Source organism: Myotis daubentonii, chromosome 2 (assembly GCF_963259705.1).
Source record: "Myotis daubentonii chromosome 2, mMyoDau2.1, whole genome shotgun sequence".
NCBI lineage: Eukaryota > Metazoa > Chordata > Mammalia > Chiroptera > Vespertilionidae > Myotis > Myotis daubentonii.
Window position 1 is genome coordinate 39286757 of NC_081841.1, and position 26170 is coordinate 39312926.

A 26170-nucleotide genomic window follows, 5' to 3' on the forward strand; every position below is an offset into this window, starting at 1 on the left:
CAACTTCTGCCCTATGGGAGAGGAGAGGGGATTTCTTCTATGATAAATGGGAAGTCCTAAACAGGCAAGTGGGCCCTGAATTGAAACTACAGAAAGGAGGATGTAAAATTCACAAAAATCCAGGGTTGGACTATAAGAGCAATAATTTCATATATCATGAAGATGAATTAAGAATAAGCTCACTGGTCTGCCTCTCAGTTGTTACAGAGGTTTTTCGAGCTTTTACCAGGCTCTGTGCCTGAGCACAGTAACAGTGGGACTGGGCAGGTGTTCAAGAAATGTAGAGTCATATAAATTGTGATTCCGATGATCAAAAAAATCTTAACATCAAGCAAGGAAGGAAGAAATAGCTCTAGGGCTAGATACAGCAAAAATGTAGCCTACAATAGTAAATGTGCACCTTAGAAGTAATTTAAAATATCCAAACCAAGGGCCAGCTTTACCAGAACATCTGGACGAAAAGAGGTGATGAAAAGGCAATGAATATAGGAACTAAACCCCAATGGACAAGTCCAGAGGGTGTGGGTGTGTGTAAGAGACCAATTACAAACTATCACAAAAGCATCATATAAAATAAAGTATCAGTAAGAGAGATTATTAATACCAATTAGATTTGTGCCCATAGTTTTGAGACTTATAACCACAGAACACCATCCTCCTTTTAAAGTTCTTTTTAAAATGAATGTGTAAAACAAAAACTTCAGTATTTGTCTTTGAATAATCTCTTGCCTGACCCCATTCCATTCCAATCCTGGTTACTATACCAGAGCAAATATTTATGGAAGTGATTCAGAGAAATAACCAAATATCCAGGCATTTTGTTTGTGTGTGCATGAAATTGAGGGGTTCTGAAATACAGACAGAGGCTAGAAAATATTTTATTAGCTCAACACTGAAGCTTTCCTTTTAAGCAGAGACTACTGTTCATCAGAAGTTCATTAATGTTTTTGTTGGTGAGGGACACAGGGATGGAAGGGAGATGGGATGGGGCAGAAGGCCCCTGAGTCATTTCAGTAAGTCTAAACAGTTACTTCAATTTAAGAATTGTTAAAACAAGAAAACAAAATATTCTTAGCTGATTAAGTAAATAGTTGTTAAATGAAATACTTTGGAATTTATTTTTTTTTAGAGGAAAAAAATGAGGAAGGTACTCTCTACACAGCAGGAAAAAGGTGTAGTGAGGCCTGTGAAATAAGGCAGATATTTTTCTTCAAACAACCAGGCTTCATGATAAATGAAAAGAAAATGCCCTCCTGAAGAAAACCATTGCTTTGGGGAAAAAAACAATGTCAAATGACACAGGATCATAGAAAAGTTTTAAAAAGAAGTGCTAAGAAAGTGTAAGTTAATGCTTTAACTTGCATATTCCTGTTTTGCAGCAAAAATGAAACACAACTCTCTGATCCTCACAGCAACCTGTGGGCTCTCAAAGTCCCCTAACCCTCCATTACCACCAAGAAGGTCAAAAGTCCACAGTTCCTCTTACGGTTGCCAGCTCCATCAATAGCCCTAGGAAACTTCAGCCTCCCTTCTCAGCAAGGACAAAGGAAGTCCAGCAGAAAGGCCAGTTCATTCCATTAACACACAGACCAAATCCTACTACAAAAGACAGATTCCTATCTCTACCCTCACAATCCCGTCCTCCCACAAATAAACATGCCATCAAAACTGTACAGCATTCAGATCATCTCCAATGTATGAACTACCTTCACCAAGGCTGGATCTGACCAAGAAGCCAGTCATCAGGCTGACACGCTGCGAAGGAATGCAATGGCTCTAGCCTTCTAGGCTGAGGAAACACTGAGGTTTCCTTTTCATCATCTGCCTCGGTGAATCGGTGAATCGGTGTGTTCGTTTCCAATGATCCCTTTTGTCAGGGGGATCTCCACAAAACGTGCCCAACGGTGCCCCCCTGCAAGATATTTCATTCTTCAGTTTGAAAAGTCTTTTACTTAAGACATCCGGGAACATAAAATAGCTTGATGTCTTCTGATTGGTAATGCAGCTCTGTGACCTTAGGTTTTTACTGACAAAAATTCTTCTGTCTAAACATCTGAGGGGAATTTAAATCTTAGGGTTCACCCTCTTCTAGGAAGTGCTAAATTCAGTGAAAGTGCCAGACACATGTCCTAATACAACAGACAAGTAGTGCAAGAACCTTTTAAAGGATGATTATTTAATAAACCCATTAAAACTTTTCTGAGCTTATTTTAGTACTTGAGAGGCACCTGGGAATCTGCAGCGAATACACAGGGGTTTCACTTCGGGCTTTGTTTACAGCAACCCCACTAAGTAATGGTTGGCTTTAACCACTGTGAGCGTTAGGGAGCCCAGAGATTAAATGAGAAATTTTTCACAAAATCTATAGATGCACTAAAGCTTTTTTAAAAATTAAAAACAAAACAAAAAAAAACCTTCTACCTAATCTGTGGAAGGAAACCAAGCACACAAAATGGCTCTGAAACCAAGTTACTTTGTGTGTGTCTGTGTATGTATGCACACACCTGACAGATATAGATAGATACATAGATAGATACATAGATAGATAGATAGATAGGGAAGGTGGGTGTGGTACAACTTGATTATAAATTTAGGATGTCTGTTATTTCAAAAAACCTATAGTTCTTTAGAATACTTCTTTCCGAGTCCTGCATTTATGCAATATTAAATGATTCCTCCAGAACAATCTATTTTATTTGTTCAAATGGCACTGGCTACTAAACTTACTCATGACTTTTCCATCTTTCTCACAGCACCACGTCACTCAGCCCTATGTTTTACCAGTAATAGAAGAAAGCTAACACCATCTGCTTCCTAATTGATGAACAGTTACACATGAGAGTGGACCCATACAATCTCACCCTTAGTGTGTGCTTAGGCAAAGCAGAAGAAAATTAAGCTTTGAGATAAAGCCCAAAATAAGGAAAGACTTTAAAATGCTGATTAAAAACTGTCATTTGTCTTGTAAAATTCAGATAGTGGCAATGGGTACAAAATTCTGTGAACATACTAAAAGCCACTGAATTGTACTCTTTTAGAGTAAATTTTATGTTATGGTATGTGAATTATTTCTCAATAAGCTTGTGTTTAAAAATAAAAATAGACTGGACTAGGAATTCTTCTGTCTTTATTCATCTTTGTAACCTCAGCAACTATAATAGTGCCAGTCAGTAGATACTCAATTAACGTTTTTGAAAAGCTATCATTTGTATAATGTTCTTCATGTTTTTTGAAGAACTTTCATTGACTTTTTTTTTTTTTTTTGGCTACTGTCATCTAAAGAGCCACAGAATTTTACAATACTATAACAGTTAGACAAATCAGCCACACTAAAATTGCTATTCTGTCCAATTTAGTTCAATCTCCCAAAGTTAAAAAGATTACATTTAATAGCTAAGTCAGAAAACACCTTATATTGACAAAAGTGAATTTTTAAAACGTAACAATTAATTTGAAACATGTTTTGATTGATTCGTTGAGATTTCTTCCACTTTAAAGCTGTAATTTCATAAACATTTAATGATCAACTTAATGAAACTATGGGGAATGTAACCTTAGTGTTGAGACAGGAAAAGGTGTGGTGACTACAAAGATACAAAAGAGACAATTTGAAACAAATCTAATGAGATTATGAAGCCAAAGATCGGGGTCAATGTCGTATTTCACATTTAATGCAACACACATAAGGTGAGTTTACTGAGTGGAATATAACATAAATGGGAAAGGAAAGGAATCTTCACAGCAAAAGCCAATACTGAAGGATATTATTCAAGGAAAAGTCTTGTGATAAATAACTCTAAGCTCAAAGATGATCTCTTATAAATTTTCAGCCCTTAAAAAGAATGCAGTACACATCTACAACATGTGCAGGGAGGGAACTAGCCAAGATATTTTGTCCTGTGCAATAAGCAAGTTGAACCATAGTTATAAAGTATACTCCCATGGCGTTTTGTTTGTTTTTTTTTAAATGAGATCTCAAACTTTAAAAACCTGACATTTAAAAACGGATTTTTAAGAACTGGTAGCTAGTGGTTGCCTCTGAGGGGTGTAAGAATGAAGGAAGTTTACTTTCACTTTACTCCCTTTCTATATTGCTTTTTTTTTTTTTAATACTGCTTTTTTAAAATTCAAGAGTACCATGCCCCAAACCCTTAAGTTACCATCACACCTTGACTTAACTGAAGAGGAACCTGAAAAGGCTTAAACCAACTTCCTCAAAGACCCACAGATGAAGAGATACACATTAGGAAGTATATTGGGCAGGAGAGAATACAGAATAGACTAGTAAGACCAGAATAGACAGAGAGCAGAATGGGAAGGAAACTGCTGAGAAGAGACAAGCAAAAGATTTGTCAAGTGGGAAGGAAGCTGCGGTGAACAAAAAGACAAAAGGAGCCAAGCAACCAAAGACAACTTAGAAGTGAAGGAGGCTCATTTCTTTAGGGTTGAACTTTAAATGACAGGATGATGGGAAAGGAAGAGAAATAAACATGAAAAAAACACCGATCAAAAGCTATGAGCAACCTTGAATTGCTGTAATTGACAATGCTACCCTTGACATCATTTTAGTCAATGGTATGCTATCCTTAATCACATTTAAGTACAAGATCCAATAAACACCAACAGTGTAACTGGAGCAACACTGCACAAAGGGTCAAACAGGACTGCCGTGTTGTGTGTTCTCAGGCTGCTAGGCCACTTGGTTGCGGTATTCAACAAGGAGGCATGTTTCATCAGAGCTTAAGGAAAGCCAAGGGGCAATCAAACACTATTGTTCCCTCTTACCTGCGCCTAGATACCAACCCACATCCCAGCATCAGTGGTTCTCAATATATTTATTCTCTTTTCTGGGACAAATTTAAGTTTCCCTGGAGGCAAACTTAGACAGGGTGGTGAACCCCACTTGTTACCAAAAGCCTCTCCAAACATGTACCCAGTCCTTGAAAAATTATGTGGTAAAGTATGTATAACTGTGGCTGCCTATGGAACCCACACTTTGCAGAAGAGCCCAGAACTCATCCTACAGGAAAGGGGTTCAAACTCAGAAATAAGTCTTCAGCTGAAACAGCATAGGTTTCAAAACTTTCCTTTTTAAAGAACAGTTTGTTTTGTTTTGTGTTTTTTGGGGGGGAGGGGGGTTAGAGAGAGGAAGGAAGAAGAGAGAAATATGGATGGGCTGCATCCTGCCCACCCCACAACGGGACGGAGCCCTGACTAGGAATCTAATCAGTAACCTCTCAGTGCACGGAACCACAGTGCCCAACCAACTGAGGCACACTGGCCAGGGCTAGATATAATTTTTTTTTTTTTTAATTACAAATCCACCCTGGCTGGTGTGGCTCAGTTGGTTGGAGTGTGGTCTCATACAACAAAAGGTGGTGGTTTGATAACTGGGTCTGGGCGCATGTGGGAGACAATCAATGGATGTTTCTCACATCAATGTTTCTCTCTCACATCAATGTTCCTCTCTCTCTCTCTATCTCCTTCCCTCTCTAAAATTTTTATTTTTTAAATCACAAATCCAAGTCTGTGAGTTTTAGATAGTATATATATAAAAAATACTACATCCTCCCATTTTGGTAGTGCAAAGAAATACTGGGCCTCCCAGTTCTAGATTAAGAGCAATTCCAGTGGATAAGAAAATTGTAATGGTTGAAGAGGTGGTATTTATTTGCTCTTTAAAATATATATATATTTTTTTTTATTGAAGGGAAAGGAGAGATGGAAACATCAATGATGAGAATCATTGATCGGCTGCCTCCTGCATGCCCCCCAACCTAGGCATGTGCCCTTGACCGGATTCGAGCCCAAGACCCTTCCGTCCACAGGCCAACGCTCCATCCACTGGGCCAAACCAACAAGGATACTTTTTTTTTTAATTCTTCACCAGAAGATGTTTTTTATTGAGAGAAACATGGACTGGTTGCCTCCCATATATGTCCCAACTGGGGACTGAACCCACAACCTAGGTATGTGCTCTGACTGGAATCGAACCCCAAACCTTTTGGTGTATGGGAAGACGCTCCAACCGAGCCAGCCGAGCAGGGCAGTATTTGCTTTTAAGGGATCACTTAGGAAATGTAGCTACAGAACTGTGAATCTGGTGAAAAGAGCACTGTAATTAGTGAATTTGGAATCTATTTCTGCTTTTATCTTTACAACTGAATAGAAAGTCACTTCTAATATTTTATTTGTCCCTTTTATAATACTAAGGTGAAATCTCACTTCTACTTTCCAGGGATGCTGTGAAGCAAGAGTATGAAAATATCAGTCTATGTATACCACTTATTTCCTTAAATTAGAGACTTGCACATTATAGAAATATAAACTCTATCTGTCCCAGGACATGCACAACAAATTAAACTGAAGGTAGAACATGATTTCTGAAGGCTTTCTTTTAAGCCAAGGTCTATGGGAAAAGAGGAACTCAGCCTTTTCAGGGAGAGTTAAGGTCATGAAACTGGACCACACTCCTTCCTGTGAAGCTGTGCTCCCATTAAGACTGACAAAAATGTTAAGAAAGGGAGTATGGTAGCACACATCTGGTCTAACCTCAAGAAAGTTCTTTAAGCTCTCTGACCATTCCATTTCTCTTTATAAAATAAGGATAAATCCCTACTCTTTTGAATAATATTTGTAACAAAGCACCAACACAAGGACTGGAGATCCTAACTTTTAAATGCTCTAAATTGATTACCTAATCTTGTCTTCCAGGCGTGCTCTTCCTGTATTCACCTGTCTCAGCATCCATGCTGTCACACAAAAACTATGAACTCTTATATGACAACTGGACTCTCCCTTAGCATCCTGGTCATGGCCCCCACCATATCCACTATGGGTGAAGTCCTTACAGATTCTGCTTCTTCACTTCTCTAGTTTCATGTCCCTCCCACCCCTGCCTGTTTGTCCCCCATCATGGTGCTTGAACTCCTGTCAGAGCCTCATAACTAATTTCCCTGCATTCTTCAAACAGGTGGTATCTTACTCAAGTTCAAATATTAATCATCTCTTCCAAGGTACTAACACTGGCTTCAAGATAATATCTAAAATCCTTGGCAAGAAATTCAAAGCTTTGCAGGATCTGGTCCTGCCTTCCAGCTGCTCCCAATTTGGAATTCTGATATTCCAGGAGTGTCAAACCAACTTTACTAACTGGCCACACATCTCAGGCTGTTTCTTCTGCTTGAGATGGTTTCTCCTCCATCCCCTTAACCTGGGAAATTATTTATTTATTTGGGGGGGGGGGGGTGTCTTTAAGAATTATTTCTTTTTATAAAACCTCTCCATTCCTTATTAGAATACCTAACACGCAGGATTTCACATATTTATTTACTGTATTATCTCCTCTACTCAGTGGTAAACTGTTGTAGGGCAGGAACTAAGTCTTATATTACAACCAGGTGCTGACTATACACAGCACACGGAAACAGGTGAAACTTACTAACTGCCCTTCAAGTGGTGGGGCCAAAATGGATCTGAGCAATGTATTTAAAGGCATGAATAAGGAAATGTGTCTACAATAAAGATGTGTATTAAGGGTGATGTTCTTTTCAGTTGTACACTTGAAACCTGTATTTTAAGAACCAATGTCAACCCAATAAATTCAATTAAAATTTAAAAACATGTGTATTTAAAAACTGATGTCTTTCTTAAAAATATACTTTTATTTATTTTAGAGAGTAAGGAAGCGGGAGGGAGAGAGAGAGATAAAAACATCAATGATGAGTCATTGATCGGCTGCCTCTTGCATGCTTCCTACTGGGATCAAGCCCACAACCTAGGCATGTGCCCTGACCGGGAATCAAACTGTGACCTCCTGGTTCATAGGTCGATGCTCAAGCACCGAGCAGCAGCGGCTGGACTAAAAACTTATGTTTTGAGTGGAGTCATTTTTAATGTTTAAGAAAACGTTGTAAGAAAAAATTGTTTTGAGGCTTACAGACTTCCAGGAAATGTAAACCAAATCAATTACTTTAATTACAGAAGATTAGCAGTAAACAATTCAATGCTTTCCTAACAATTGGTAGAAAAAATATTTCTTGCTTATTTCAAGTAAGCATATGGGGAGGAAGAGGAGGCTAGGAGAATAATGTGGGAGAAATGAATCTCAAAATGAGAGCAATTTAAACTCAGCATACATTAGCATCAACCAAATTAAAATAACATTAAGCCAAATCAAACTTATAATAGGTGGAAACAACTAAATACAAGCTAGCAATCAGTTGTCTTAGTTCAATGGAAACTTTGGTCTTGAATATATAACAGTACATGTGCCTGTGACTTCTGTATTTTTAGTGCAAAAAGGAAATCTCCCTCCCTTGAAAACAAACTCCCTTCTTTTGAACGAGGTGCACTTCCAGGTTATTTCCATAATACAGAAAACCTTAGTTGCTGATTCAATTAGAGGAGAAACTGGAGAATCAAAGAAAATATTTTCAATTTATAACCCCGAGTCAAAACTAAGTGTGGGAGTTCCCGGACACTGTTGTGAACAAGAGAAAGCAGGAAGAAGTAAAATGGCATTTTCTAGATTTCCACAGGACTTTTTGATGTAAAATGGTTGAATCAGAACTGCATAGGGAACCAGGAGCTGAAGTGAAGGTAGTGTCTTCCCAGAACCAGTCCCTGAAGGTGGGGGGCAGGGGACTCATTGTTTCCACTCATCATTTACTGAGTTATTTCCTCAGTTTTGTCTTCTGTAAAATGTCTACTTCCCAAAGTTGTGAGAATAACAGCCAATATTTACCAAGCACCTTCCTTGCTTAATGATTTACAACCCTGTGAACCCCATCATTGCTAACTTTGCAGATGAGATAACTAGACCACAATGGGACTTATTTAGGAGGACCTGGGCTTTGGAATTTAGGCATTTTAACCCTCGAGACTTCTGAACAACTAACCTAGTGCCTCCACAAATGTGCTCCCTTCCTTCTCAACCAATTTCTCTAAAGAAAAAAGGAAATGCCCTATTTTTAAAGCAACCTACCGTGTGCCTGGCATGGTAAATTAATGTCCTCATAACAGTTTAGAAAGTTGGTTTATATTTCAAATAAGAGTAAGCTTTCCCCAGTGAAAAAACTTATTTTACATAGAAAATCATTCTCAAATGGCTTTCCTGACATAAATCTTCCTGAGTTTGAGCCCCATGAGCCAGGTTTTCCCAGGGCCTGACTCCCACTTTGGGGAAAAAGTGACTATCGAGGGTCCAGACCTACAGAATTGAGAATAATGAGCAACAGCAGCCTGAGGTTCTAGAATAAACCACCAATTAAACTTTTTATTTCCAACCTCCTGCAAAAGTAACGAAAAAAGTAAAGGCAGCAGAGACCTTGTCTGTGTGTCTTTCCCACTCAGCTCATTCACCTTGATAAACCAAATCTCTGTTGCACATATCCCTGATATTGAAAATATCTGCAATTTAATAGTTTTATTAAGGTCTATATATTGTATTTGAAATGTCCCAGGATATTGAAATCCTCGCCGGAACTTGACTATAAAATACTAATTAAGAAAAAACAAACAAAGAATCTCAGTGTATTTGCAAAGTACTTCTTGTGCATTTTAAGCACATGACCCCAGAAATAACTGCCCAAAGGAAGCCATCAAGTTATTAAATCCAAAGCTTTTCATTTTCTTGACATGCTCTTTGTATTCACTTCAGAAGTTTACTGTTACTGATACTGTTTGCCTTTGGGTATCTGCAATTTGGTGAACCAAAACTTGGGAGAAATGTGATTGTTTAATAACAAAACAATGAAAAGCAGAAACTGGATTTCAATTTGTTCAGGTGTGGGGGCGTGGCCTCTGAGGATATTCTTTTCTGGTGATGATTACTTTTGGATTCTAACCCTTGCACGCCATCTAAATGCAGGCGTAATCAGCAAAGAAGCAACAGATACGGTGGCTGCTTATTGGATGTCTAGACTGCAGGCAAACCCCAAATACCAAAGAAGCATCCATGTGTCAAACCAGCATAATTTTTGAGCTATGCCTGGGGTCACATACCAAAAAAAAGGGAAAGAAAAAAGTTAGCTTGAAAAGAAAATCTAAGAGGGGTAACCAGAAGGTCAACCACAATTCCCAGGAACGGGGAAGAGGCCAGCAGGGACAGCTCGGCTAGCCACAGTCATTCCCAGCAGCTTCCTCCCCAGCCCCCACACCGAATCTCCAAGGCCCAACTCCCCGTGCGCAGGCTTCTTCAAGGTCATCCCAAGATAACACAGCGAACAATCGCCAGACGTAGAGCCAAGGAAACCTTTAGGGCCAGGAATTATCCTCCTACCCCAAATCACTATATAAATACTTCAGATGCCACCAGGCTTTCTCCAACTCCACCAGAAACGAACTCCCATACTTTAATTATTTAGACTGAGCAATTAATAAACGTGCTCGGTTTTGCAACATAAATTATTAAAAGGCTTTTCAAGTCTGGCGAACTCCAGCTCAAAAACAGGTGCTTACTGACAAGGTCAAATCCTTTTTCTTTTCTTTTTTTTTTAAGTACTCAAAGAAAAGGGGGAGAAAGGTGTTATTAACCTTCTTTAGGACAAGATGAGGAGTTGGGGGGATAGGATGGCGGAGGTAAAACTGTCTCCCCACGGGGACCATGCTTGGCTCAGCAGTAATTCTTAGCCTGGCAATCGGACGTTGGAGGGAGAAAATAAAAACAAAGAAACCTAGGGTCACAGTTGCCAGGGCAAACTCTGCAGCGCCCTGCCACCCAAAGAAACCACCACCGCCATCCCAACCCAAACAAACCTCGCCCTCCCGGCTCCCCCTCCCGCCCGCACACACAAAAGAAAACAGCAGCGCGCACCCGGAGCCCCGAAACTTCCCCACGGTGGCTTTTCTGCGTGTCGTCGGGGCTGGGTCCCCTGAACGTGCGAGCCGAGGCTCAGCTGCTGGGAATGGGGGTGCTGGCCGCACTCGCCGGTTTCCCAGAAAGCAGCAAATTGCCTCCCATGGCAATCGGGTCCCCCCACGGCCCTCGTGTGTCCCCAAGCTGCCCCCCCCCTCCCCGCCTTGGGCACGCGGTGACCACCAAGCAAGAGGCACCGAGGTAGCAAACAGAAAAGCTCCCCACTGGGTCTGTTGGTAAATAAAACAACGCGGGTCGGTTAGAAAGTTGCAGGGGAGAGCTGCTGGCAGGGGCGAGGGCAGCCCGAGGGGCACGGCGTCCCTCCGCCCTCACCTGCGCCGGAACAACGGGCCCCTCGCCGCCGGCGCCCGCCCGCCCGCCCAGCCCGGCGCCTCCCGCAGGCCGCGCCTCCCTCCCGCACGCCGAGCTGCTGGGGCTTGTTCCTCCTCATGGCTTTGCCCTGACGTAATTCAAACATGGCAACAGTTCGACTTCAAAGGCGAAGCCCCAGACCTCCCAGACGCAGGCTCCGGGCCGCGGGTAACGGGCCGAGAACTCGGGGCCACGCTCTCCGGGCCCCTTGGCCGTGGCCGCACCGGGCGCCGGGACCCCGAGATGCCGCCTCCCTCGCCCGCCCGCCCGCTCGCCCGGAGCGCGGAAGCCCGCCGCCTCCCCGCGCACCCGCATGGCACCCACCCGAGCCGCGCCGCCAAAGTTTCCCCGCGAGGGGCAGGGAGACAAAAGCCCCTCCCGAAAGTCGCCCGAACTTCAGGGGGCCCGGCCGGCGCGGCCCTCCGCCCGCAGCCGCCCCGAGCGCCGGCGGGGCCCGCAGGGGCACATGCAGCTCTTTGTTTTCTGTCCAGCCCGGCGCTGCCTACGTGCAGCCTCGGGATGTCGGATGGTGTCCCTGGGGCGACACCCTCGGCGATCACCCCGGGAAGGCTCGGGACCCCGCGCGTCCGGAGCCCCGTCCTCCCGACCTCCCCCCACGGCTGCAGGCCCGTGTCACCCAAGTTTTGCCCCGTCCTGGATGAGAAACGCCCGGGCGACCCGCCCCGCACCGGCCGCGAGTTGGCGACTTTTCACTCTGCTTTTTAAACTGGCAGGACGCCATCATCCGCAAATCACATGGTCCTGCCGGGCTGCCGGACGCGACAGCGCCCGCATCTCCCTGCTGCCCTGGAGCCGGACACTCCGACGAAAACCAGGTCGCAGCTCCGAGCACGTGGTCTGTCATGTTCGGCACAAAAAAGCAGTGTCCCGCGGAGTTCTCCCGCCCCGTGGGCGCCGGCAACGCGGCTGCCTCCATCCTCAGGTCCAGGGGCTCGGACTGGCCATCTTAAGCGTGTGCACACGCCGGCCCTGGAGAGCCCTGGCCGCGGCGCCCACCGCGACGCTACAGGTGACTACACGGCCAACTCCACTCGGGGCTCCCCAGGCACCGCGGGCGGCAGCGCCGCTGGGGCGCGGTCCGGAGGCGGCGAGGCGGGGGGAGCCCGGGCTGCGGGCGGGCGGCCGCGTGCTGCTCTCATTGTCGCATCCGTCTCCCTCCGGAGTTGGGCCAACAACGCCCCGCCGCGTGCACTTGGCCACCCCGACACCGACCCAGAGGCCGCTTTAAACCCCCCTCCTGCCCGCCAGCTCGCGAGTGCACACGGCAACTTAAGTTTCTCCGCGAAGGGCGTTTAGGGTCCACCTTTCTCGCCCCACGCGCTGGGGGCTGCTGCCATGAACGGAGCCACGAGGTGCAGCCGCGGAGCCCGACCACTCCCGGGCGCGCGCCCACACCACCGCGCACCGGCCCGGGCGCCCCTCCGATATTGCCAGCGAGTCGTTTTCCTCTCGGGCCTTCCAGCCACGGGGCTGCTCGGCGCCCGAGAACGCGGCGGCTGACAAAAAGTCATTGTCACCTTTACCGCGGATGCCCCAACTCCAGCGACTCCGCGCTCGTTCCCAGGCTCCGCTCACTTCCCCCACCCCGAGACTTTCGGTTTGCCTCCGGTCCCCTCCCCAATGAAAAGGGACACACTAACCGCGCGCATACAAAAGGATCGGGGGTCTGGGGAATCACGAAAACAGCGCTCCCCGCAATGCCATCTCCAAGACAAAACTTCCTGTGCGTTTGTGTGTGTGTGTGGAAGGGCTGGGGGAGGTGGGGGCGATGAAATGAGAGAGGAAAAAAAAGAAGCCACTCTGAAATCAAAGCCTAGGGAGAGTTTTGCACCGGAGTAATGGCTAGAGTCACTCACCTTCCCAAAACAGCCGTTCCACGCGCAGTAACGTTCCCGAGGCGCGGAGTGCACGCCAGGCCAGCCCCCCCGCCGCTCGCTCCCTCCTCCTCAACTGCCTTGTCTAGAAAGATTGTCTCCTGCAGTTCTGCAGTTGCTACCGCTGGCCGGGAAGGTGTAGATTCCGCTTTCCCTCTGCGCACGCGCGGCTCCCGGGACAAAATTCTCCTGAATCGAGCTCATTTGCATACGGGCGCGCGCGCGTCGAGGGCGGTGAGGCGAGGAGGCCCGGCGGCCGCGCGCGCTCCCGGCGCCTCTATTGTCCTTTTAAGGGGAGAAGCGCCGCGGCGCGGGAAACGCGGCGGCCGGAGGCACCCAGGGGCGGGGACTGCTTACTACGGATGACGTCACGTAAACAAACGCCTCCTGGATGGAGGCGGCGGCGAAGGGGGCGTGGCGGGGTGGGAAAGGCGGAAAGGTTAGCCACCCGGGCGACCGCCAGCCTGCGGGACGTGCTGGCCACCCCGAAGTTCCCAGGTCGCGCGCAAAGAGAGTTCGCGTTGAAACGTCGTGTTGAAAGCTGTTTTGCAAACTATTCAGTTCACACCTGTGCCCAGGTTCCGGCCTGAGCTGACAGGGGAGGGTGGTCTTGCAAGCACCCAGACTGCATTGATAGGTCTCCTACGTTTCTTAAATTTTGTTTGAAGTTGGATTTTTGAAGCTTTTTTTTTTTAATCCTCTGGCGTGAGCAGAGGTTTATTTTTTCGTGCAGTTTTAATGAGTCGTTTAATAAAGCCCCATTTGATAGTCTATCCATTCACTAACTCCCACCTGCCCTCCTCAAACAGTAACCCAACCCATAAGAATCCAATTTTTTATCTCCACTTCGGCCGGAAGATGCCAAGCCTGTCCGAGTTAAAGGGTTGTTAATTTCCGTGGGACCCGTGTCACTTTCCTAAAAGACTAGTCGGTGGAAAGCCAGTGACCTGGGGCTGTGCACTCCTCCCCCAGCTCCTTGTTAAGGGCGTTTCACTCATCCAGAAATAATACCACTAACTGGTGGTCTTGGGAATTGCAAAAGTAGCCAGTGGAGTGCAGACTTCCCCTTATGGAATATATAAATAAACCAGCAATCTAAACGCTTCTTGCCCCGGGAGGGGGAAAAAAAGAAAAATGGAAGTAACTACTCTTCTCAGATTGATAAGTGAAAAGTGAAAAATGGAATTATTGTGAAATACCTTTATACTGAGAACACAACGCCAACAGGCTGGGGAGCTGGTTTAATGATAAATGGAGGGTGGGGAGAGAGGAAGGATGATTTGCCCAGAAACTTGATATTGGTCCCAAGCTACAAAAGGGTGCACATCAACCATAAAACTTAATCATCTGCTGACAAGTTTCACTGCTTTCACTGTAGTGTCAACAATATGGATTTAAATAGACACTTCTGAAAACGCCACTTTAATTCAACAGACAATCCTTAGTATATACAACGCAAACCCACTTCTGAAACCTTCAGTGAATACTTCTTTTCTTTAGGTTCTGTGACATGCTATTTTTATAACTGTATATGAAAACTGTATTTAATACCTGCAAAGGAGAAAAAACCGGACACCTCTCACTGAAATGCCAGCTCCCGAAGGACAAAAATTTTATATTGTATTCCTTTTTGTGCATTCTAGTGCCTAACAGAGTGCACATCAAATAATAAACTCTAAGTAATTGCTTGTAAAATAATAATTAAATGGACATTTTCAAATTTATTATAGATTTGTCTCAGTTCAAAACAACTTTAGAATTTTTGCACTTAACCTAAAATGAGTTTGGAAGTTATAGTGGTCATCTCGACTGATATAAATCCTGTCCTTGTAATAAATAAAACAGAATAGGCTTAACAACTTTCTGGGCTTTCGTTGGTGGCCAACTGGCCCCTGAGCATAAACTCCTAATTTCTTTTTGAAGAGAATTTTTTAAAGTTTCCTGGATTGTCTTAAGTATTTATTTGGTTTATGACAGATTCTCCAAAAGTAGTTTGAAATTAGTATATATTTTTGAAAGTATGAAAACGGCAAGTACTATAATTTTTTAAAACTACAATTATTGCTTACAAGATATGCCTATATATTTTATATAAATAAAAATATATACATTTACTAGTACATACATATTAAAATGTACCTCGAATGCCTTTTCTCTTTAAAGTTTATGTAGAGAATATATATTTTGTAATCCAGGGATGGAATAGGTTCAAATGTGCAAGCAATTACAGTATTTAGAATATATCGTTCAGGTAAGAAAGTACCTGGAGGCTTCAGAGCTAGCTACTGAGCAACACATCACACAAGACTTCCTCTGCTCTCAAAGTAGAGGTCAAGAAGTAATCTGGATAATTTTGTAGGAAAGGTAGCAACAAAATCCCTGAAGAGAAATTTGAGTTCCTTAGCCTTTTTTTTTTTTTTTTTAAACCACCTGTTATTTTCTTAACATCCAGGTGCGTTCCAAAGTTTCTTTTGTTCATTTTGTTGCTTGGACACATGGCTGGCTCTACCCAGGGCCAATAGCTCATTTATAGGCTATTTTAAAATAGTTACCTAAATAGCCCAAGTGAATTTTTCATTAGAAAGGAGAGAAGGAAGTAAGGGAGGGAGAGAGAGAAGGAGGGAAAGAAAGAGGAAGGAATTTATCATATAAGTTTGGATTATAGGAGATTGAATTACATCATGTTAGGAAAATATTTGAGTGTTTTTAGTGATTACAGTTTAACTCATACAGAGTTCTCAAAAATATTGAAATTGAAAATATAGTAAAAATTGAAATTGAAAATAAATTGCCAGATATTCTGGTTAAGCCAATTACTTTGCTTATAACATGTCATCCCTGCTATGGAATTATCCCTAATGCTTGAATGTTTTCATTCATTTAACAAATATTTAATGATCATAACTATGTGCCAGATAGTAAAACCATTTCAGAAGTGGAGAGGCTCAAGTCCCACCTCCCCCTTCTAATTTATTTCTATATTATTTTATTTTATTGGCTACTTTTTCTTCTTGCAGCATTTGTTGCCTTTTGAGACGTGTTGACAGCAACTTTACAATATATTATAATATTTTTGAAACAGAGGATAAATTACATATAAAGGACTGAAAAGGACAATTCTTGCTTTGTAATGAATGTTATTATCAGCAATTTAGTAATGTTGGTAATGACAACTCAAACTAATGGTTGTTTTTTAAATGAAGGCTGATACCCTCATCAGAGGCTGGTACCAACCACATCAAAACATTTTTTGCTGAGCCCAGGAAAGAGCTGATTATTATTATTAAACATTGGGTTTGGTTTCTTAGCAGGTAATAGCTATAAGAGTAAACCTTTCGGACCAAAACAAGAACAGTATTTTGTTACTTATTTGTTTAAATCCCTTTGAAGTTCACCTAGCAAGTGGTCAGAGCAAGTGAGATCATTTTAAACTGTAAGTTATAAAATTGGTTATGTGATCTATCCAATCCTCCAACAACCGTTAACAGCTGCGAGAAAATGGTATCTATTACTTAATCGAAATAATATTTTCAAATTTCTGAATTTAAAGACTTAAAGAACCATCACAAATTTATTCTTAGAAAACGTAACCTCTGAATTTTAGAAATTTTAAGTCTTTTATTTTATGACATTTGAATGGCATACTTAGAAAAAAATAAAATTACTGATAACAAAAGTAATTTTATTTTAAGAAGGACCTTGACAAACTAAACTGATATCACAGGAGAGTAAACCAGAATGATGAAAGAAGTTGGAAACCACAATATAAAAGCAATAATTAAAGGAGGGCTGTGTTTTGATTGAGCAGGAGAGCATCCTTTGACTATCTGAGGGACCATCATTAGAAGAACAAATGGGCTTATTCTTTTTTATGCTAAGGAACCAAATTAGTCTTGAAAATCACAAGAAAGTAGATACTTGCTAAATATCAGAAAAACTAAAACTATGAATAGTCCAAGGATGATGGTTCAGGAGGCAACTTCCAATTACTAATGATGATATTCACAAAACTAAAACCAAGAATTGTATTTCAATGAATTGCATCATTTACAATATAAAACTTGCTACCTCTAAACTCCTATTAAGTTCTATGAATCTATGATTCCATAGGATAAATGAATGGTACCAACAACAAACGCCTCAAATTCAAGAGAGGGATTTATCACAATGGCTGGAGAAGTTAGAAATGTTTTTTGTAAAGAAGGTGGGATTTGAGCTTGGACATGAATTCATTCATTCATTCAACAAATACTTAGTATGAACGAATTGCCAGGCTCTGATAAGAAAATGATAAGAAATGCAGAAACAGTCTTTCACTAAATGTGCAAGGCAGGCAATCCAAATAATCATACAAATATCATTACAAACAGTAAGAAATAAAAGGGGGGAAAAAGGAATGTGAATCTAAGCAGGTATGGCAGGGGGTCTGATCTAATCTGGAGGTAAGAAAGAGCACCTTTGAGGAAATGAAGTTCAATTATTGATTAGATGGAGATTTGGAGAGTGGAAAGAGTATTGAACCAGTGGCAACTTCAGAAACAAGTTTTTTGAGACAGCCAACTGCTTGGGGTGGTGGGAAAGGACAGAACTAGAAGAACCCCTGTTCTAATATTCTAATCATTAGTGAAGACAAGCATGCCACAGCATCAACATACTGGATTGCTATTTCTAAGAACCTTGGGTATAAAATACCCAGGAATCTAAAAGAATTTAATATTTTTGCTTACAGTTAACTTTTAAAACATTTTAATATTTTTTTTAATTTGAATTCTTTACACGAATTTTTTAAAAAATAGAATGAATTCTCACAGCTCAGATCAGCAAGTAAGAGTTATTCGTTTTGATGTGTCAGACGATATAACCATTAATAGTTTATCTAGATATACTGTTAATATAGCAGTGCTTTAGTGTTCCAGAAATGGAAATACAAAGTAAAAAGATGAAATAGAGGTAATGAATGTACCATACTGCATTTGTGGCAATGGTTAGAAAAGATAGTACTAACAGAGAATAGAACATATTGCATGCTCCTAACAGGCAAGGTTTAGTATATTAACATAATTTAAATGTCTTTGTAGGATTGAATTAAGAAACATATCCTCAGGTTTGCTGAAATTAGGGAGGGAAGGATGTTAGTACTCAATTTATTGACAACTAAAACACTACTTTAATGGAAACAATATAATCTATACTTAAACTAATAATCTACAAAATAAGATTTTGTGGAAGAGAATAGAGGGCTCTACGACTATTTCGGAAAAAAAAATGCATTTTTTAAAATTTTACCTTCCATCATTTTTTTCAATTGCCCCCTGTGTTAGAGTGAATTTCATATACTAAATCATTATTTTTTTGCCCAAATTCTTTATTTGGAGAACTAAAATATATCAAACATAAACATATTCCTATTAACATTTATGATAATGGATGTAAGTAGTATGATCAAAAGTGAATATTATTTTTAAAGAATGTTGTAATTAAAGGATAGAATTAAAAATGTATATAAATAATTTTTTAATCCTCAAGTGAGGGAACTCAAAAGACTTAAAAGAGTAACAAACTTAACTATATAACATTTAAAAATTCATACATAGGGAAAATTACCACATAGCCAAAGAAAAAAAACTCAAACTGAAAAAAAAACCTTGCAAAATAAAGGAATAATTTCTTAATGTGAGTAAAAGTATAAAAAGCTAACGCATCTAAAAGTATGTAAAGTATAGATATCTAACATAAAATATAAAAATATCTAAAAGTATAGATGCAAAAGTTTATGCATCTATAAAAGCATACAGAAAGATGCTGAACTACGATTACTTATTTATAAATTTTATAACTATATTAGTAATTTTAATTTAAATAGAATCAACCCTACTTATCTATATTTGATTGTAAATAAATTTATTTGATAATATCCAGGTTTGATGACCATGTAGGGAAAGAAAAACTCTCATACTCTATTTGGGGAGTATAAATTATTTGTTCCATTAAGACACCAATTTAGCATTATCTATTGAAATGTAAAACTTTTTTTTGTTCCATTTCTGGGAATTTCCCCTAAGAAACATTCACACAGGGCATACATTCCAGCACTATTTGTATTGGAAACAACCCAAATGCCCATCAACAGGGAACTGGTTAAATAAATGGTGGAGCATCCATAAAATGGAATTCTATACTGCTATCACAAAGAATGAGGTTGTGAGTTGTACACTTGAAACCTGTATGGTTTTATGAACCAATGTCACCCCAATAAATTCAGTTAAAAAAAAATGAATGAGGTTGCTTTATGCATACTGACATAGGAGGATATTAACACCCTAATTTGTGGTTGAAACGCAATTTCCAGAACAGAGGTTAAAATATTATTCCATTTGAGGGGTAAAAAGGAGTAAGTATATGTATATGTGTGTGTATGTATGTATGTGTGTGTGTGTATATATATATACATATAGAGAGAGAGAATATACCTATTTACATATATGTATGAATACATATCTATATATGTAAAAGCCAAGCGACAATGGAGCCACTGGAACAACTTCCCACGGCCCCTCCCCACCATTGGGGCAGGCCAGCTGGACCCCACCTTTGTATGAATTCGTGCACCAGGCCTCTAGTATATGCATTTGTACATCTATCAAAAGTGATTGCAAGCCATATCCCAATATTAATCACCTTTACTTCTGATGATAGAAGTGAGAAAGAAACTGGGAGAGGTGATTTTTATTTTATAAAATATTTTTCTCTGAACTTTTATGATCATCAATTACCTTTATAATACAAAATATATTAAAGTAGAAAACAGCTATTAAAACACATTAAGTACATTAGGAATACAAGCAACATTACTAAAAGAAAAAGTGTCTGTATTAGTTTCACAAATGAATTACTAAAGTTAGCTTCATGAATTCAAGATCTATACTTGTATTGGCTTTAAAGCTTCCAAAACACCATGTATGGTACATGTATATAAATAACTATAAAACCACGCAGTCCTTAAAAGCTCTTCTTTCTTCTGCCCAGAATTCCCTTCCCTCCTTATCTCCCAATGTTTAAATCCTGCCCATCCTTCAAGTCATCCTTCAAATGCCAGCTTAGGTTCAGACATAATTGTCATGTATTGATTGCCAGCTCTGGATCTAGGTAGCATCACTCTATGTGCTTCCACGTTTTATCTCTCTTCATTATTTAAAATCTTCACAATAATCCCAGTGACATAGAAGTGAGTCTTTCTCATTTACATATGAAAAAATGGGCCTTAGCAGTTATGAGGCTTATTTAGTGTCATATGTGTCATAGTAAGTGGTGGAGGTGAGAGAGGAAAGCAGGTCCCTTGAGTCCAAATTCCAGATTCATTCCACTTTACTCCTCCGAGAGCTTCTTCCTGATTTCTCAAACAGGAAGTAATATTTTCCTCCTCTTCATTCTACTGACATTTTGTCAGTGCATCTTAAGGAGCACATCAATTTCTGCTTTAAAAAAAAATTCTGCTTTTATTTAAGTTATTCATGTACAACCTTGTGTTTCTGAATGATAAGGAGACCTAAATCTAACAGTGTCAATCGTTGGAGGGCATGAAAATCACCCATGAATTTTTTTCCCAATTTTCTCTTATTGTGGTAAAACACATAAAATGTATTATTTTAACCATTTTAAATGTACAATTCAGTGGTTTTAAGTACATTTAGAAGGTTGTGCAACCATAACCACCATCCATCTCCATAACTATTTTCACATTTTTAAATTGAAATTCTATACCCGTTAAACAACAACCCCCATTCTCCCTCCCCACAGCAACCACCCTTCTACTAGATGTCTCTATGATTTTAACTACTCTAAGTATCTCATAAAAATGGAATGGTACAGTATTTGTCATTTTGTGATTGGCTTTATTTTATTTAGCATATCCTCAAGGTTTATTCACATTGTAGCATATGTTAGAATTTTTTTCCTTTTTATGGCTAAACTATAGGCCCGGTGCACAAAAATTTGTGCACTCGGGGGGGGGGGGGGTCCCTAAGCCTGGCCTATGCCTTCTTGCAGTCTGGGACCCCTCGGAGGATGTCCACCTGCTGGCTTAGGCCCGCTCCCTGGGGGATCGGGCCCAAGCTGGCAGTCAGACATCCCTCTGGCAGCCCGGCAGCCCTCGGGGGATGTCCACTTACCAGCAGGGAGTAGACCTAAGCTGCAGTCAGACATCCTTAGTGCTACTGAGGAGGCAGGAGAGGCTCCCACCACCACCGCTGTGCTGGCAGCCATCAGCCTGGCTTGTGGCTGAGCAGAGCTCCCCCTGTGGGAGCGCACTGACCACCAGGGGACAGCTCCTGCATTGAGCATCTGCCCCCTGGTGGTCAGTATGTGTCATAGTGACCAGTCATTCCCAGTCATCCTGCTGTTAGGGTCAATTTGCATATTACCCTTTTATTATATAGGATAATATTCCATTATATCACATTTTGCTTCTCCATTCATCCATTGCTTTCACATTTTTGCAACTGTGAATAATGCTACTATGAACATAAGTGTACAAATATCTCTTTAAGAGTTCCTTTTTCCTATTCTTTTGCATATATACCCAGAAGTAGAATTGCTTAATGATATGGTAATTATATTTTTAATTTTTTGAGGAACTACCATACCGTTTTCCACAGGAACTATACCATTTTACCTTCCCACTCACAGTATGCAGGGTTCCAATTTCTCTACATCCTTGCCAACATTTGTTTCTTTCTGTCTTTCTTATATTAACCATTCTAATGGGTGTGAGGTGGTATCTCATTGGAGCTTTGAATTGCTTTTTGCTGAAGATTAGTGATGCTGAGCATCTTTTCATGTGCTTATTAGTATACTTGTATATCTTTGTTGGAGAAATGTCTATTCAAGTCCTTTGCCCATTTTTGAATCAGGTGTGTGTTGTTGTTTTTTGTGGCTGAGTTTTAGGAGTTCTAAAGATATCCTGGATATTAATCCCCTATCAGATATGTAATTTGCAAATATTTTCTCCCATTTTTGGTTGCCTTTTTATTCTGTTGATACTGTCTTTTGATGCAGAATATGTTTTAATTTTTATGAAGTCCAATTTGCCTATTGTTCTTTTGTTTCCTGTGCCTTGCATGTTGCATCCATGATCATTGCTACACCCAATGTCATGAAGCTTTTGCCCTATGTTATCTTCTAAGAGGTTTACAGTTTTAGATCTTAAATTTCAGTCTTTGATCCATTTTGAGTTAATTTTTGTATATGTTGTTAGGTAAGAATCCAAAGTCATTCTTTTGTTTATGGATATCCAGTTTCCCCAGTACCATTTGTGGCAAAGATTATCCTTTCCCCATTGAATGGTCTTGGCACTCTTGTCAAAATTCACTTGATCATATATGCAAGGGTTTATTTCTGGACTTTCAATTCTATTTCATTGGTGTATGTGACTGTCTTAATACCTATACCACACTGTTTTGATTATGGTAGCTTTGTAGTAAGTTATGAAACCAGGAAGTGTAAGTCCTCCAGCTTTGTTCTTTTTGAAGTCTTTTGGTTATTTAGGATCCTTTATGATGCCATATGAATTTTGGGATGAGTTTTTCTATTTCTGTAAGAAAAATCATCATTGGGATTTTGATATAGATTGCACTGAAGGCCCTCGCCAGGTTGTTGAGTTGGTTAGAGGATTGTCCCGATATGCCAAGGTTGCAGGTTCAATCCCCAGTCAGGGCACATACAAGAATCAACCAATGATGACTTGAAATGACCGCTTGTGCTTTGGTGCAGGTTGATGCTGAAAAAAACTCAAAATAAAACAAAACACAGAGTTTGCCACACCAGTGTCTGCAGTATAGGCTACTAGATATTAGACTACAGGAAGTTACGTAGATTTCCTCCGGCCAGCTGCTGTACCCTGTGCTTTACTGGTCCTGGTCCTTTGTAGACTTGCCTTAATGATTTGTACAAAAGACTGGGGGGAGGGGAAGCCGCCATGTCTTGGTGAAACTAATGAAAATGCCTTCTGAGGCACAATGCAAAGCAAGCATTTGTTCTGTACTGTCAGAGCCCAGTTCTGCACTACGAGGAGTTTTCATAATTGTCCAGTTCATGTCATCTTTCAGATTTTATGATCTCCTCTAGATACTTACTTTGAACCACTAGGTTGTGAAATGTATTGGTTTCCTGCCATTACTGGTATTACTGTAAAATCTTGTTCATGAACAATGGATTTCTCCTTTAATTTTTTTTAATTGTTGAAGATTGTCTTTGAGTGTAAGATCTACCTTATCAGAAAAGGAGAGTTTGTAATGTTAAAAAAAATAAAGTCCTCATTCATTTTTTTAAAAAAAATCAACCAATGAATGCATAAGTGGAACAATGAATTGATCTCTCTCTCTCTCTCTCTCTCTCTCTCTCTCTCTCTCTCTCTCTGTCTCACCCCTTCCTCTCTCTCTCAAAAGCAATTTTAAAAAATAAATACATTGCATTGAATTTGTAGATCACTTTGGGTAGTACTGACATCTTAACAATATTAAGTCTTCCAATTCATGAACATAAGACATATTTCCATTTATTAATATCTTCTTTAAATTTTTTCAGCAATATTTATTGTACAAGTAATTCACTTCACTGGTTAATTCCTAAGTATTTAATTCTTTGTGATTTTATTATACATGGAATTATTTCATAATTTCTTTTTCAGTCTGTTTATTATTAGTGTGTAGAAATGCAACTGGTTCTGTGGTTTGATTTTTTTTTATCCTGCTACTTTGCTGAATTTATTTATTAGTTCTAATAGTTCTTTTTGTGGAATACCATCTGTGATGAGGTTCAGGACATGCTCCCCAAAATATGACACCATGGCATATTGAATATTTTAAGCTGGGGAAGGGACTTCAGGAGACCACATCAGGAATGTGGTTGAACAGGACTGATGACAGATGCACCATAAAATGTGGTATTTCTTACCAGAGGAAGTGCCTTTTAAGAGAGCCCATTTTTGTTACTATCTCTGCCTGTTAGCCTGATACTTTTACAATAACAACAACAAAAATTTGTGTGTGTATTTGTATGTGTGTGTATGATTAGCTGATTCCTCACTCTTCTCAATTCTTTATATTAATTATCAGCATAAGAATTTCGAAATATTGTTGGAATTAGATTGGGCCTGAAATAGGCCGCTTCTATTACATAGGGATGATAGAGCTGACCCGAAGTTAGTAGAGAATACACTTAAGTGGCTTTTAATACAGCTTACAATAGTAACTATTAATAAATATCCTTTTGCACATAATCCGCTCTGTGATAAGGATACACAATGTTATAAAATATACTTCCTTGCCCTTAATGGGCTTCCAGCCCCATGAGGGAGACACAACAGTTACATAAAAAGTAAATACCCAAATACTCAAAACAAAGTTATATGAGGTCTGTATTAAATGAAATAGACTCACCACAATTGCTATATGAGTTCAGATGGTCTGAGCCCTTCAAGAGCTTATAAGGAAACCAGATAGGTAAATAGATAATTTCAGTATAATATGATAAAATATGCAGAAGGTACTAAGGGAGCCCAGAGTTGGATTATTTAGCAGCCTGATGTCCAGAGAAAGCTTGGAGAAAATGTTGCCTGAGTGGGTCTGGAAGGATGGATATGAGGTGACAGGTGAACAAACATGGGCAGGGCTTTCCAAGCTGCAGGAACAGCATAAGCAGAGCCCTTACGTGTACGAGTACAATAGCATGCCGGTTGAAGTAACGTGCAGACTTATGACAGTGGCAAGTGCATGATTGGGATTTGGGGGCATAAGTCTGGTCAGGTCATGGAAGTCTGTGAGTCATGCTAATAGAGAGCTTGGACTTAGGCCGTAGGCAATGGGAATCACTAAAAGCATGTAAACATGGGAGTGGCATGATTGAATTCATCTTTTTAAGTATCTAATTCTAGGTGCAGTGTGGAGGATGGATTACAAGGAAGTAAGACTTGCCCTAACTGGTTTGGTTCAGTGGATAGAGCGTCGGCCTGTGGGCTGAAATGTTCCAGGTTCGATTCTGGTCAAGGGCATGTACCTTGGTTGCGGGCACATCCCCAGTAGGAGGTGCGCAGGAGGCAGCAGATCGATGTTTCTCTCTCATCGATGTTTCTAACTATCCCTCTCCTTCCTCTCTGTAAAAAATCAATAAAATACATATTTTTTTTAAAAAAAGGAAATAAGACTGGAGGCAGGCTTATCACTTAACATTATAATGCTGTCTAGTTTAGGCAAAATATTGTGAAGGACCATAACTGGATCAGAATGAACAAGAAGAGGACAGATTTGGGAGATTTCAAGGAGAGAAGACAAGTGCCTAGTTACTGACTGAATATCTAAGAAGGAGAGCACGAAGTCTAGATAAGTCCCATGTTTCTAATTTGGATGGTGATCACATGAACTGAGATTGAGAAAACTGGGAAATGAACAAGCTTAGAGAGGAAGAGGATCAGATCTGAATTGAGGAAGGGAAGGAGAAAGAGTAGAAGCTAGAGAAGGGTGAAAGATCAAGAAGTTTGAAGAAAAAATTCTTACCATTTACAACAGCATGGATGGAGCTGGAGAGCATTATGCTAAGTGAAATAAGCCAGTCGATGAAAGAAAAATACCACATGATCTCACTCATTTATGGATAATAAAGACCATTATAAACTGATGAACAAAAATAGATACAGAGGCAGAGCAACATTGAACAGACTGTCAAACTACAGCAGGAAGGCCGGGGAGGGTTGAGGGGGAAGGAGAGGGTAAGAGATCAACCAAAGCGCCCTCACCGGTTTAGCTCAGTGGATAGAGTGTCGACCTGTGGGCCAAAGGGTCCCAGGTTCGATTCCAGTCAAGGGCATGTGCCTTGGTTGCGGGCACATCCCCAGTAGGGGGTGTGCAAGAGGCAGCTGATCGATGTTTCTAACTATCCCTCTCCCTTCCTCTCTGTAAAAAAATCAATAGAATATATTTTTTTAAAAAATAAAATAAAATAAAGAGATCAACCGAAGGACTTGTATGCATGCATATAAGCCTAACCAATGGAC

At 40.7% G+C, this 26170-nt stretch overlaps 1 protein-coding gene across 2 annotated transcripts in view; it reads right to left on the minus strand.

The window, feature by feature from the left end:
• SINHCAF (SIN3-HDAC complex associated factor) overlaps positions 1–26170 on the minus strand; it is a 75366-nt gene that overhangs the window by 22736 nt on the left and 26460 nt on the right. The window contains exon 1 of one of the 2 annotated variants that reach the window (XM_059682487.1): positions 13108–13268. The exons of the other annotated variant lie outside the window; for it this stretch is intronic. The gene's annotated coding sequence lies outside the window, so the exon portion shown is untranslated. Of the gene's footprint in view, positions 1–13107; positions 13269–26170 lie in introns of those variants that run through there. 2 annotated transcript variants of the gene reach the window in all.